The sequence below is a fragment of the Mastomys coucha genome, unplaced genomic scaffold (assembly GCF_008632895.1).
Source record: "Mastomys coucha isolate ucsf_1 unplaced genomic scaffold, UCSF_Mcou_1 pScaffold7, whole genome shotgun sequence".
NCBI lineage: Eukaryota > Metazoa > Chordata > Mammalia > Rodentia > Muridae > Mastomys > Mastomys coucha.
The window spans coordinates 56,794,458-56,806,957 of NW_022196913.1; positions in this window are offsets into that span (position 1 = coordinate 56,794,458).

A 12,500-nucleotide genomic window follows, 5' to 3' on the forward strand; every position below is an offset into this window, starting at 1 on the left:
AGAGAGAGAGAGAGAGAGCATGTACATGTGCGCTTGTTTCTCCAAGCAGCAGAGCCTACTGCACTCAATGCTTCGGGTTCAGGTAGCCAGCAGGGTTCCTATGCTGTCTTTGTGTTGCATGTTTTTACATTTGGCAGAATGTTTACCAATGAGCACTTCTCCTCTGGCTTCCTTCATTGTGAACAGGGGCTGGGAAGGTGAAACATTTAAATGACATTACCACTATGACTCACCAAAATCACTTGGCATTGGCCTGAATGGCAAACTGGTGGTGGTGTATTTTACTCTGGCTTGCCGGAAGGATTTCAGTGACTGCCTGTTCTTGTCACTGTTCATCCTTCCAACTGTGATGCTGAGGGGACAGAGACCCTTCCTTCCAACTGGAAGCCGACCTGGTGAGGGACAGAGGAACAGTTGTTACCCTGGCCTGCTGGAAGGCGCAAACCCTTAGACACTCTACTGTTTATTCGTGATGCTGATGTGGTTCTTTGATGGACCCTCCCACAGGGGATTTGTGTCACACAAGCGGGGCTGTGGTGGCATTTTTCTATCTGAGAATGTTCTCCCTTTATCTTAGGAGGATCTATCCTGGTCTTTAAACACCTTGTGTTTCCTAAGCTCTCTGTGCTTCTCATGCATGCAAAGGCGTTGTAAGAGCTCACTCATTCACCTTTCCAGGTGGCAGATGCTGTTGTCTGCGTCCTTCGAGCTGCTTTAACTTCTCTTAGGGTAGATAAAAAAGTGCTATTCTTAGCCCAGTGTTTCTTAAGTTGCCAAAAAGTTGTGTTTTTTCCCCCTCCCAACTCAGGTCTTTGGAAGCAAGACATTACACTTCTTGACAGTTAACTCCAGTCAGAAGATTTGGAAGCCCCTCCCACTGTGTTGTCTCAACACTCGGCCCCTGCTACAAGCAAGGAAATGATTAATTCTGCCTCGAGGCTCTTTCTTTCCCGAGAGGACTCTGTGTGTTCTCACCATGGTACTGCCAAGATTTCCTTGGCCAGTCATTCTTGACTCAGCTGGAGGATAGGATGTTGCCATCTCCCTGGCTGTGCTGGACAGCTCTTTAAAAGGCTTTGCGAAGCAAAGTGTGTAGCCAAGAGAGAGGCTACACAACTGATAAAACCAGCTTCGCGCTGGGCCCTCCACCTGGGCAAAAATTGGAGGAAAGAGACTATAACGCCACAGGAGGCAAATCGTGTGCCTTTCTCTCCAAAACAGGATAAGAAAATGGGCGATCACTTTTAATTCATGTGGGTGGAAACCCCAGAAAAACGAGTGAGCCCAACAGAGGCTCTATGTTTAAAATAATCTGTTATTTAAAGATATGCCAAACAACTAGGCTTATTCAGGGCTGTGTGGACAGATGGCACAGCAAAATCAACCTTTAAATTTTGCTTAAATATGGTGATTGAATATGTTTTTCAAAAAGGATGGTAGTAACAAACTTCCTCACATTAAAAAAAAAAAATCACTGCTAGTGGTTAAGTTGCAATTCCATGGGCACGTGTGTGCTAGTCTGTAGATGTATGTAGAGAACGTGTTTAGAGATTCTTAGCCTTTGGGGCTGTGAGCTGGCTCAACAGTCAAGAGCACTTGCAGCTCTTCCAGAGGATCTAGTTTAGGTTTCCAGCACTCCTGTTGGATGGCTCACTGTCATCTGCCACTCTAGATCCAGGCTCCAGAATGCTTTCTTCTTCTCTGAGGGCGACCACATGTATGCGAACTTACATGTACACATACGTCCATACATACACACACATATACACAGAATAAAATGAAATTATCACCCTGCATACTGTTGGTATTCTGTCTAAACTCCACCCCACAGTAACCTAGCAATTATAGCCAGGTATGCTCCTTCCCGCAGTTACCTGGCAACAGACAGCCCGGTAGGCCTGGCCTACTCTAAAAGGGGCTGCTGGCCCCTCCTCTCTTGCTTCCCTCCTGCTTCTCTCTTGCCCTCTTGTGCTCTTCCTTTCCCCCTCCCTTCCCCGCCCCCTTCCCCTTCTCTCCACGTGGTCATGGCCGGCCTCTACTTCTCTATTCTCTACCCCTATCAGCCTTTCTCTGCCTCTACTACCCTCTTAACTCCCCTCCCCACATCCTGAATAAACTCTATTCTATACTATACTGTCCTGTGGCTGGTCCCTCAGGAGGAAGGGATGCCTTGGCATGGGCCCACTGAGACACCCCTTTGCCCCGTACCTTACCATACCCCCATAGAACACATCTTTGTATCTCTTTATCTTTTTATAAACACACCACATACTGTTGCACAGAAGAAAGTCGAGTCCCTTACATGAAGGATGCTTTAACCAAACTTTATTGCAATGTGGAGCAAGGCTCCCAGGCAACCGGGGAGTGCTCTCATGTAAGTGATGTAGTTTAATATAATGTGCTGAAGTGTCACCAAAATTAGGCAAAGTGAAACAGTGCCAGCTGTCACTGTGATGCTTTTCGCTGTGGCATTCGTGTGATGCAGTCTCAGATTCAACAAGGATCCAGAGCAGTGCGGTGAGGTAGCTGAATTTGTTACATTTTATAAAATATCACTTTCATCTACAGAAAGCCATACACTTCCAATCTATCACCTTGCAAAGAATCGATCCACCAGAGAACAGGGCCGCCTGTAGTAGACCCATATCCTCACCAAGACTAAGTAGGAGAGCTTCAAGAGTCAGGATCCAAGGATTAAATGAGCCAGTCTTCTGCAAAATGCTTTGATCTTTCCAGCATCCTACAGCATCTTTTGACTTTTGTCACAGAGTAAGAGGCTGAGATGCCTGGCAGAGAGCCAGGAATCCAAGAAGTTGGAGGGGCTTAGATAATCACATAAGGCAGGCACATGAGTACTGGTTGTTGGGTCTGCCAAGGCAGATGGACAGAGAGGCTAAGGTCCCAGAGCTTGTCAGCATCGCTGTCCCTCAAGGCTGATGCCGACTTCCCTGTTGGATCATGACAAGGGCAGGGCAGGCAGGAAGGAGATGAAAGGTGAGGGAATAGTAGGTGGTTTCATTAGGAGGGCAGAGGCACAGAATTCAGATGAGAATCCTAGTAGTGCACAGTGCCTTTGGCTAGGTGTACAGGGGGCAACCATGCATTATCCCAGCTCATCGCACACACTCTTTCTTTTCAGGTTCATAAATTGCCTGGGTCTGTTTGAACTGCTCCATAAAGATGCCCTAGACTGGGTAAGCAACAGCAACCTGTAGCTCTCAGTTCTAGAGACAGTGGAGTCCAGAACCAAGTCAGCAGGAAACTGAGGTTATCTACCTGCCTCAGAGATGGCATTTGCTACTATCTTATCACGTCATGTGAGGTGAGCAAGGTTCTTAAGCTTCTTCTATGAGGACGTAGGCCCGTGGATGAGAAACCCTCACAACACCATTGGCTCCTGAAGCTCCATCCCCCTTAATATCACCGCATTGGGAATTAGGTGTCATTATGTGAACTTGGTGGACATAGACATCCAGACCATGGGATGCAGAGTAAATTCTGGGGTGGAGAGATCTTTAGCCCCACCATTTCCAGGTCTGCCCTTTCTGTAGTTCCTTTCATTGTGTGGATGTAACCAAACCAACTTTATTGTACCCTAGCTAGTTTACAATTGAGTAACACCGTATATCAAGAATCCATTTTTCTTGCCCATTTGTGATTTCAAAAGAAACCCTTATCTTACACCAAATGTAGGAATAAACAGGTTTATATTTCAGGACTTACAATTAATCCTGCAAGTTCACATCTGTGTATTTCAATAGATTCTAATTCACAAGACTTTGAAGGAGGTAAACCATTCATCAGCTCCTCCAACTCCTCCTGGGTCACCCCCACCTCCTATGAACATAACTTTATGGCTTTTCTTTCTTCTTTAAGCTCATCAGCTCAAGCTCCTCCTCAAAGCATTAAGCTGAAGACAAAGCCTTCAGCTCATGAGCTTTTGTGGGAGCTAAGGGTGTGTGTGTGTGGGGGGGTGCTACATCTGTCTCTTGAACTGTGAGGCAGCCTGAGCGGGAAACAGGTGGATGAGGCAGTGAGACTAATAAGGTTTCCAGTGTGACCTTTCCCTACGAGGCCCCTTACCCTGGATTCTCAGTAGAATCTGAATAATTTAGAATCTTTCTGCCTGAGGCAGTGACTTTCAAATGGTCTTATGGTCCATGACATCAGCTCCCTTTCTCCAGAAAAGTGAGTGGCATTCAGAGGTGTCCTTTGTGTAGTGACAGAGTGCAGGGTATCGTCTGATATGGACTTTGTAAGCTTAGGACCAGCACTGACTCTTTAGATATCTCATCCTATGAGGTCAACGTGTATATCATTTTGACGTGTGTCGGTGTTGTGATCAGAGGGCTGTAAGACATGAAATTAGATGGCTCATTTTCAAAAGCAGATTTATAGGTAAACAGAAAAACGCCAGGCCCTGGTGGAGTTGGGTCGTCCAGCTGTTTCTCTCACCCAAACTCTGGTGAGCCAAGGTGAAAGTCTGGAATAGAAAATGGCTAACAGCCTAGACTGCTTGCAAGGCCATGCCTCAGGTAAGCATTAAAATAAGCAGCAAGTAAAACACAGTGTGGAGAAAAAGACAAATGCAAGCAGTGGAGGAAAAGAGAAGGTTGAGGACAAGCATGCCTGGGCTATTGGACTATGTAGTGTATACATGCAGATTACTTCTTCTAGTATAAAGTACACATGTACTCACACAGACCACAAAAGGGTCCCACTAGCTCCTCCCATCCTTATCTGCCCCACTTGCTCCCTTAGCAATACCATCAGCCTCCCCGATGGCTCTGAACTTTCGAGTGAGCCACACTGACCCAAGTTCCTTTGGGTCTCTAGCTGGCAGAGGGCATTTCCTGATGCTGCTCAGCTTCCATTGTTGTGCCCCTCCTCTCTGTCTATCCCAGATCTAACTCTCCCTTTCTTACTGGTTCTACCTCCAGAGGGTCCCCTGGTGGTGACACATCATTGGAAGCTATCTATCTCTTACATTCTCAGAGATTGGAACTTTGGCTGGACCTCACAGCTGAAGTTGCCACTATACCTTACTATCACTTAAGACGGTTCTCTTACTGTGTTCAACCTGTTTGATTAAGCTGCCTTTAAGAGAATATGTAACAACCAACCTTACTTGCCTTTGATTTTATAACCAAAGCGAACCCATGGCTGTAATCTTAAGCTACATTCTCTCCCATGCCCCTGACTCATGAGTAGAGCATGTGTGTATCTGAGTTATGCTAATCATTTACTAAAAACAGAAGAGGATGAAGGTGGCTTTGTACAACTCATGTCCACTATAACTGCGGAACACAACCTACAGCTGTTGTTTGATAAGCAGTGATGCTTATAATACAGTTGTTATATGGGACAGTTGGAGTCAGTGACTTAATCCTTCGTAAAACTGTTAAAGATTTCTGTATTCTTCGTTCCTTCCTTGTGTGATGTTGTCTTTATTATTCGATAAGAGAAAAGGCAAAGCCCTTTGCTAGGACAGACACAATACAAGGACAAACCAACATGCAGATAGGGACAGACAGATCCACCAGGCAGCACTCAGGCAGACACAGACTCTTACTCATAGATGGACAGACAGACAGGGGTTATGGATGACATTGGGAAATGAGGGGTCATGGGGGAATTGGGGGAATTCAGTTAGAGACAAGGAGGGTAATCAATACAGAAGAAGGAGTAAAGAGTAGTAAGAATGTCTGAAAAAGCCCTAAGGAACCATATTACCATCTACTTACTATTCTGGTGTCAAAAACCAGGGACTAACATTGAGATACTGCAAGGCAAGTTTTTATTTTTTTGTGGTCAGGCCAAGCTTACATTCTTTTTAGGCAGAAAAATGAAGCAGCATAGACCAGAAGCAAGAGGCCCCTTTTATAACATGCGAGCAAATGATGTTTAAAAATGGGTTTTTTTCAGTGATTTTTTTTTTTTTATGATCATGAGAAAGGTACATGATATGGGCTTATCGTCAGACAGTTAACATACCATGAAACATTTTACAGTCAATAAATTCTTTAGGACAACAGAAACAATTTACAAAATTTACAATGTGTAATTCACAAGAATATTGAGAAGGAACAAAACAAAAACAAAAACAAAAATAAGATGACCTTTAGCTAAGCACATGATCAAAGTCTAACATTGTTTAACTAAAAAAAAAGGGGGGGTGTCAGCCATTCTTTAACATTCCCTATTCCTGTTAGGGGATTCCTGAATCACTAGAAATTATCATCTCCAATAGTAATTAGCCTCAAGTGTTCATAATGGCTCCTCAGGATGTTAGCTTAATCGTCCTGAGTCTTTAATTTACAAATTTTATAACTGCATTCGGAAGACATGGACCACCAGTGAGAGCCAGTAAAATAAGTAATAAAGGACCAAGGACAGTGCTAGGAAGGGTAGTTAACCATGGCGACCAGGAAACTAGGGGCTCACAGCAATTTTGACTGTTTGAAGGTAACTTTTCTCTTTCCTTAATTCTTTAACTAGACTCAAAACTTTCTCTGACCATTCCCAAGTGATTGGCATAAAACCAAGAGTGTTCTCTGAGAGCCATGCAGATCCCCTGTTGCATGAAGAGGAGGTCAAGTCCCCTGTGGTCCTGTAATATGACTTCTGCCAAGGAGTCCTGAGAGGAAGTCAAACTCGCTTCTCAATCCTACTGGTCCTGCTATTCCCAATCCTACCACCAGGGGAGCCAGCACCAGAGCTGCTCTGTTTTGAGTGAGTCTAGGGTAAAAGTCCTCTAACTGTTCCAGAAGTCTTGGTAATGAGGGGATCTAATGACCATCAGCCTCATGGTACCCAGACAGGAATTACCAACTCGTTAAGGAATCACTGATGTAAGAGCCAACAGTAATTAACAGAAACAGAAGGGCTGAAGGCCCTGTTATGGATGACATCTCAGTTCCTACCTAGAAGCCTGAAACAGCAGGACATATCAACACCTGAGGTTGACCTTGGTTTCCTGCCCATGCTTACACACACAGATCCCTGCCATTCAGTGAAGGAATGGAGGTACGAAGTATGGGGGTACTCAGATCTGAGCCACCTATTCTTTCTGACCTGTGTAAATGTGCCTGCTAAGAGTAAATACCTTAAACTCTAACAGGCCCAGAGATCTTTGTATTCCCCCAGACCTTAGTACAGCTGACTCCATAATGGAAGTACCATTTAGTCCACAGAATAAAACTCAACATATAGACAGCATCTCTCAAAATGAAAGCGAAGACCTAATCCATCAAAGCTCCTACTCCTGGGAAAGTCACTAAATGAACTAACCAGAACTTCTGTAGTTCTGCTTCTGGCTATTCTTGTTAGTTGAAGTATGTCAATACAGAATGTGATTTGTGTGCCTAAAGCTCACCCAGACAAAGGCCCAGGACTACACTGGCATCCTAAACACCCAGTGTAGTTGTTTATCAGCTAATAAAGACTTTCTACTGGCTTAAACCTGTGTCCAAATGATCTGTGGTGGGTATCCCACAACAGAGCTTGGACTGAAATTCATACATTTGGTAGGGTTCCTAGCATACTGAAGTGTGCCTCTTTACTATGTTCTGTATGTGAACACCTCCTTTTCCCTCCCTTTGTTATTTTTCCCTTGATACAGTGAGGCTGAGTCACTTTCAACCCACCTTAAATAAACTCCAAGGATGTGTTTTCAGCCTTAGAAATACATGAATTAACTCAAAAATAGTAGTCATGAAAAAAAAATGGCCTTATTTGGTTCATCTTTTTTTAACATTTTTTTTTTCATGGCAAAGGAAAGCAAGAGAAATTATTTTTTTTTGCAAAGGAGATTGCTTCATGGAGTCTTTTTTAGAGATTTAAGAATTTCAGTGTTTTCAGTATCATAATTGTGGCTAAGATTTATCAAGTAATTACCACTAAGTCTGTTGATGTTTATTTAAGAGTGCTTGAGTTGCTAGAATCACTACTAATTTTCAATTTAAGTATATTTTGTGTGGATTGTTTTCTGGGGTAAAATATTGGCTGTTCTAGTTACTGTGGATGAATAGAATGGAAATGATATATTTTTAATCAGGCCTATGATGTATGAGCCACCTCCTGTTCATTACAACAGTCTGGAATGTAGTTAGTCTTATCCATGCCTGGCAGACAAGGAAACTGGGTTCGTAGTACATAATAGAGCTACCATATTTCATAGGCTGCAGAAGGACAGTGAGATCAAGCGCCACCCCTACCCCAAGTCCTTGCCATTTGTCTCTCTCAATCCCACCACTTCCTGTTGACTCTCAACCCAGTGTCTTTGATAGGGTTACACATTTCAGTCATGTCATGTGAAATAGCGCTTCATAGATGCCTTGTCTCCCAGTAAAGTGTAACCCTTTGGAGCTAAGGTCATGTTTAAATAGCCAACAGCCTTCAAATGTACAGGGCTAGAGAGATGGTTCTGTGGTTAGGAGTACTGGATGCTATTGCAGAGGACCCGAGTTAAGGTCCCAGCACGTACACTGTAGCTCACAATCATCCGTAACTTCAGTTCCAAGAGGTCCAATGCCTTTATCTGGCCTCTGAGGGCACCTGGCATGCATGCAATACTTTTCCATAAATGCAAGCACAATGCTCATACACATAAGAATAAATAAATCTTTAAAAATCCCATGGGTAGCAAATCCTGTACAGATTTAGAAACCCATGCCTAGACATATCCTACAGTCTTAAAGAAGCATAAATAAAGCTCCACCTCTGTAAGAAACACAGCTAGAGCTGGAGAGATGGATCAGCAGTTGTCAACTAGACTACATTTGGAATCAGCTGAAATTCGAGCAGCTGGACATATCTGTAAGTGATTCTCTTGATTGGATCCTTTGAGGTGGTAAAGACCCACTTTAAATCTGGGCCACACCTTCTGGTGGCAGCCTACATAAAATGACGTGGAGGGAGGAAGTGTCTGGTTTTTGCCTGCTTGCCCTTTCTCTCTCTTCCAAGTTCATTCAGCCTGGTACAAAAGCTTCCCTTCACTGATATTAGAATCTACTTCTTTCAGGTTCCAATGTAGACTAGAGACCAGCTGAGACATCCAGCTTTGTGAACCGAACAACTACTGGAGTTTCGACCTTTTGGTTGCAAGACAACCATTGGTAGACTAACTCAACCACAGACTGTAGGCTGTTGCAGGATATTAGACTATACCATGAACCCAAGATTGTGTTGCTTACTGGAAAACATTTGTTTCACGTGTGGTATGGCTTAGCCTTAGCATATACCTTTAATCCTTCTGGCTGGAAGACAGACCACACACCTTTAATCCCAAACAATGAAGGTAAATTTAGTTTGTAGAAGGAAACACCCATATTTGAAAGTCTAATTGAGTGGCAGACAAAGTGATGAACCAGAGAAAGATTTGACAGAATAGGATATGTCCAACTCTCATGAGGAGAGAGAGAGAGAGAGAGAGGGAGGGAGGGAGAGAGAGAGAGAGAGAGAGAGAGAGAGAGAGAGAGAGAGAGAGAGAGAGAGAGAGAGAGAGAGAGAGAGAATGAGCTGATTTGAGAGAGAACAGCAAGGAGGAGAGAGGCCACTTTTACTGGGAAAGTTGTACAGAGACAGGTTGTAGAGAGAGAACCTGCTAGACACAGATGAAGACAGAATGAGCCAGAGAATAAAGAGCCAGAAGATTAGAACAGATTGTGAAAGTTATGAGGCCAAGCAGAACAATTCAGTCAGAAGCCGAAAGAAGCCAGTTTGAATCAGTTAATGAGGAGAGGAGTTTTGAGCCAGAAAAGCTGAGCTGACCAGCCTGTCAGAGTTCACAAAGAGCTAGAAAGGGTAAACTTATTTAGCAGCAAGTCTCAGAGGCTGAGAACATTCTAGGCCCAGATAAGATTGTATGGAGGCTAGAAGTTTTCCAGGACTAGGCCTAGGTTAGCACTAGGATATGCTCTGTGCTATCCTAGTGCTAACCTATCTCATATATATGATATCTCACAAAATGCAATAATAAAAGAAAAATAGAAACACATTTCTAAACGGGAGGAGAGATGAAGTAATGCCGAGCAATCTCATCAAAGTTCACAGCTTTCCTGGCTTGGCTGTCTTACCCTTCGCACACACATGGTCCAAGGCATCTGTACGGGGACAAACACACAAGATGCCTCTGTAGCCTCTGAGGCTATGGCAGAAAACACTGCCAGCTTAGGAGTAGGGTAATTGAGGTGGAAGCTTAGACATCGTGTCTCAGGGTCAGTGCTCCTGAGCTTTAGGAGTCTTCAGATGGCCATCCGTAAGGCTCAAGGCAACTCAGTCTTCCCAGCAACCATGCTACAAGCTCTTTTGCTGCTCCCTCTTACTCCCACTGACCTTTGGCTCTAACCAGATGTCTGTTGTTTCAAGACTCCTCATTGGCTGGCCCTACCAGGAGATCTATTGTTTCAAGAGGCCTCATTGGCTGACCACTGGCCCTAACAGAAAGAGGTCTGTTGTTTCAAGAGGCCTCATTGGATGTTCCTGCGTTTCCTCCCTCTTCCTCTCTCATCATGGGTCTGAATTATTCAGACTCCTAATTGAGCGCTCAGGTAAATATATTTTCATCAGGTCTCTCAGTGACTTCCTCACTGGGTGCTCTCCCAGAGACTCTCCCTTCTCATCTCCTTCCTCTCCACTCCCAGTTCATATTTTGCCTGTCTCTCATTTATAGTCCGCTTCAGAGCATAAACTCCACAAACACAAACATTTTCATCCTCTCCTCTATTTTCTGCTTCATTTGCTTCCCGAAACAGCGATTGTCCTACAGCAGGGACCCAAAACACCGTTTGCTTTAAAAACTGAAATAGCAACTCCAAATATACCTTCTCTGGTAGCTTATACTTGGGTGTGTGTGTGTGTATGTGTGTATGTGTGTGTGTGGGTAGCTCACATGCTTGTGTTCATGTACACATGCTTGCATATGTTTGTAGAGGTCAGAGGACAGTCTTTACTGTTGGTCTAAGGGTGACAACCATTTCAATTTTTAGCATCTCTCATTAGCCAGGAGTTTCCGAAGAAGGTAGGCTGACTGCCCAGTGAGCTCCAGGGATCCCACTGCCTCCACCTCCCTCACATTAGGATTAAACACACATCCCTCCAAACCTTGCTTTTTATGTGTTGCGGGTACTGGGTACTGGGAATTAAACTCAGGACCTCATGCTTGCTAGAGAAGCAAGCACTTCGCTGGCTGAGCAAACTCCTCAGGCCCGGTTTCGAACACTTTATTTAACATATTTGGCTGGAGGAAACGTGGTGAGTGAACAGTGTGGGAGACAGTGTGATGGAGAAGAGAGAAAAAATGGGTTTTACAAAGTGAAATCTTCAGAGTAACTATAAGCAAGAAAAAAAATTTAAGAGACAAAGCTTTTACTTTTGTACATGGCATGGATGTGCTCATTTTAACGATGAAGCAAAACCCGTCTGTTCTGGGAAGATCTAGAGATCCACCTTTAAAGTTCCATCTTTGACAGTCCATAAAACTTCCACCTGGACACTCAGAGAACGAGTTCCAGAAGGCCAGGTGCTGAGGTCTAGCCAAGCTAGTCAGACTCAGGAGAAGGCTCCAAACTTGCTTTACTCACTTGCTGTTATCTGAACTACCACACTCCCTCCTGGAGTGCGCAGGGAGGGCCAGGGAAGCTCAAGACACTCACTTGAAATACAACTAGGGACATTCATTAACATTATAAGACATAGAACCCCCTTCCCGCCCCTCCCCCCACACCCCCCCGCACTCCCACCCCCACCCCCATTGACATAAGCACTGACCAGTGGCTAGGTGCAAGGAACACCTTCAGTGGCACTGCTTGTCATCCGCGCAGGGAACTGCGGAGATGCAGCATCCATGAATTGAATTGTCATCTTGCCGGGATGGGCCTTTTCCCTCACACAGACGCCTAAGTCACCCAAGTTCCAGCGAGTAACTCTCCCAAACCGTTGATTTACCCAGCTGGACCTGGGTGGAACTGTTTCTTTGGTCCATCTCCATCTGTGCTGGGCAGAAGCCACAGATAGCCCCTTTTGTGGGTCTGCAATATCCAGAACCCTTCTCATGCACGCATCAACCGGAGCGGACTCCTTCATTCATCAGAAGGATTCACATGCTAGAGAAGAAGTCCAGCAGTATGGAAAAGCTCTAGGCCCTGCTGGTTTCCTGGTAAGAGCCATTGGTCTTTAGAACCCTGAGAAACATTGAAACTGTCGGACTTTTTCTCTCCCCTGTGAGATGCTGAGTCCACCCCTGGCCTGCTGGGACCTCTGCTTCCTCATGCACAAACGTGATTGCACACACCTCAGAGAAGAGGCTGGAAAACTAAAGGATTCGCTCACTGAGAGCCAGACTTCCTGGGAAGAGGCTGTCTGAACAGGCTAAACGACTGATTGAAACCTCCATAATTTTGAGAGGTTGGGGTTATAATTTATCTTGTACCATCTTTGGCCCACTAAAAGGCCATTCCGTGTTCTTCCTCTGTGTCAGACCTAACAACCGGATACTAGCC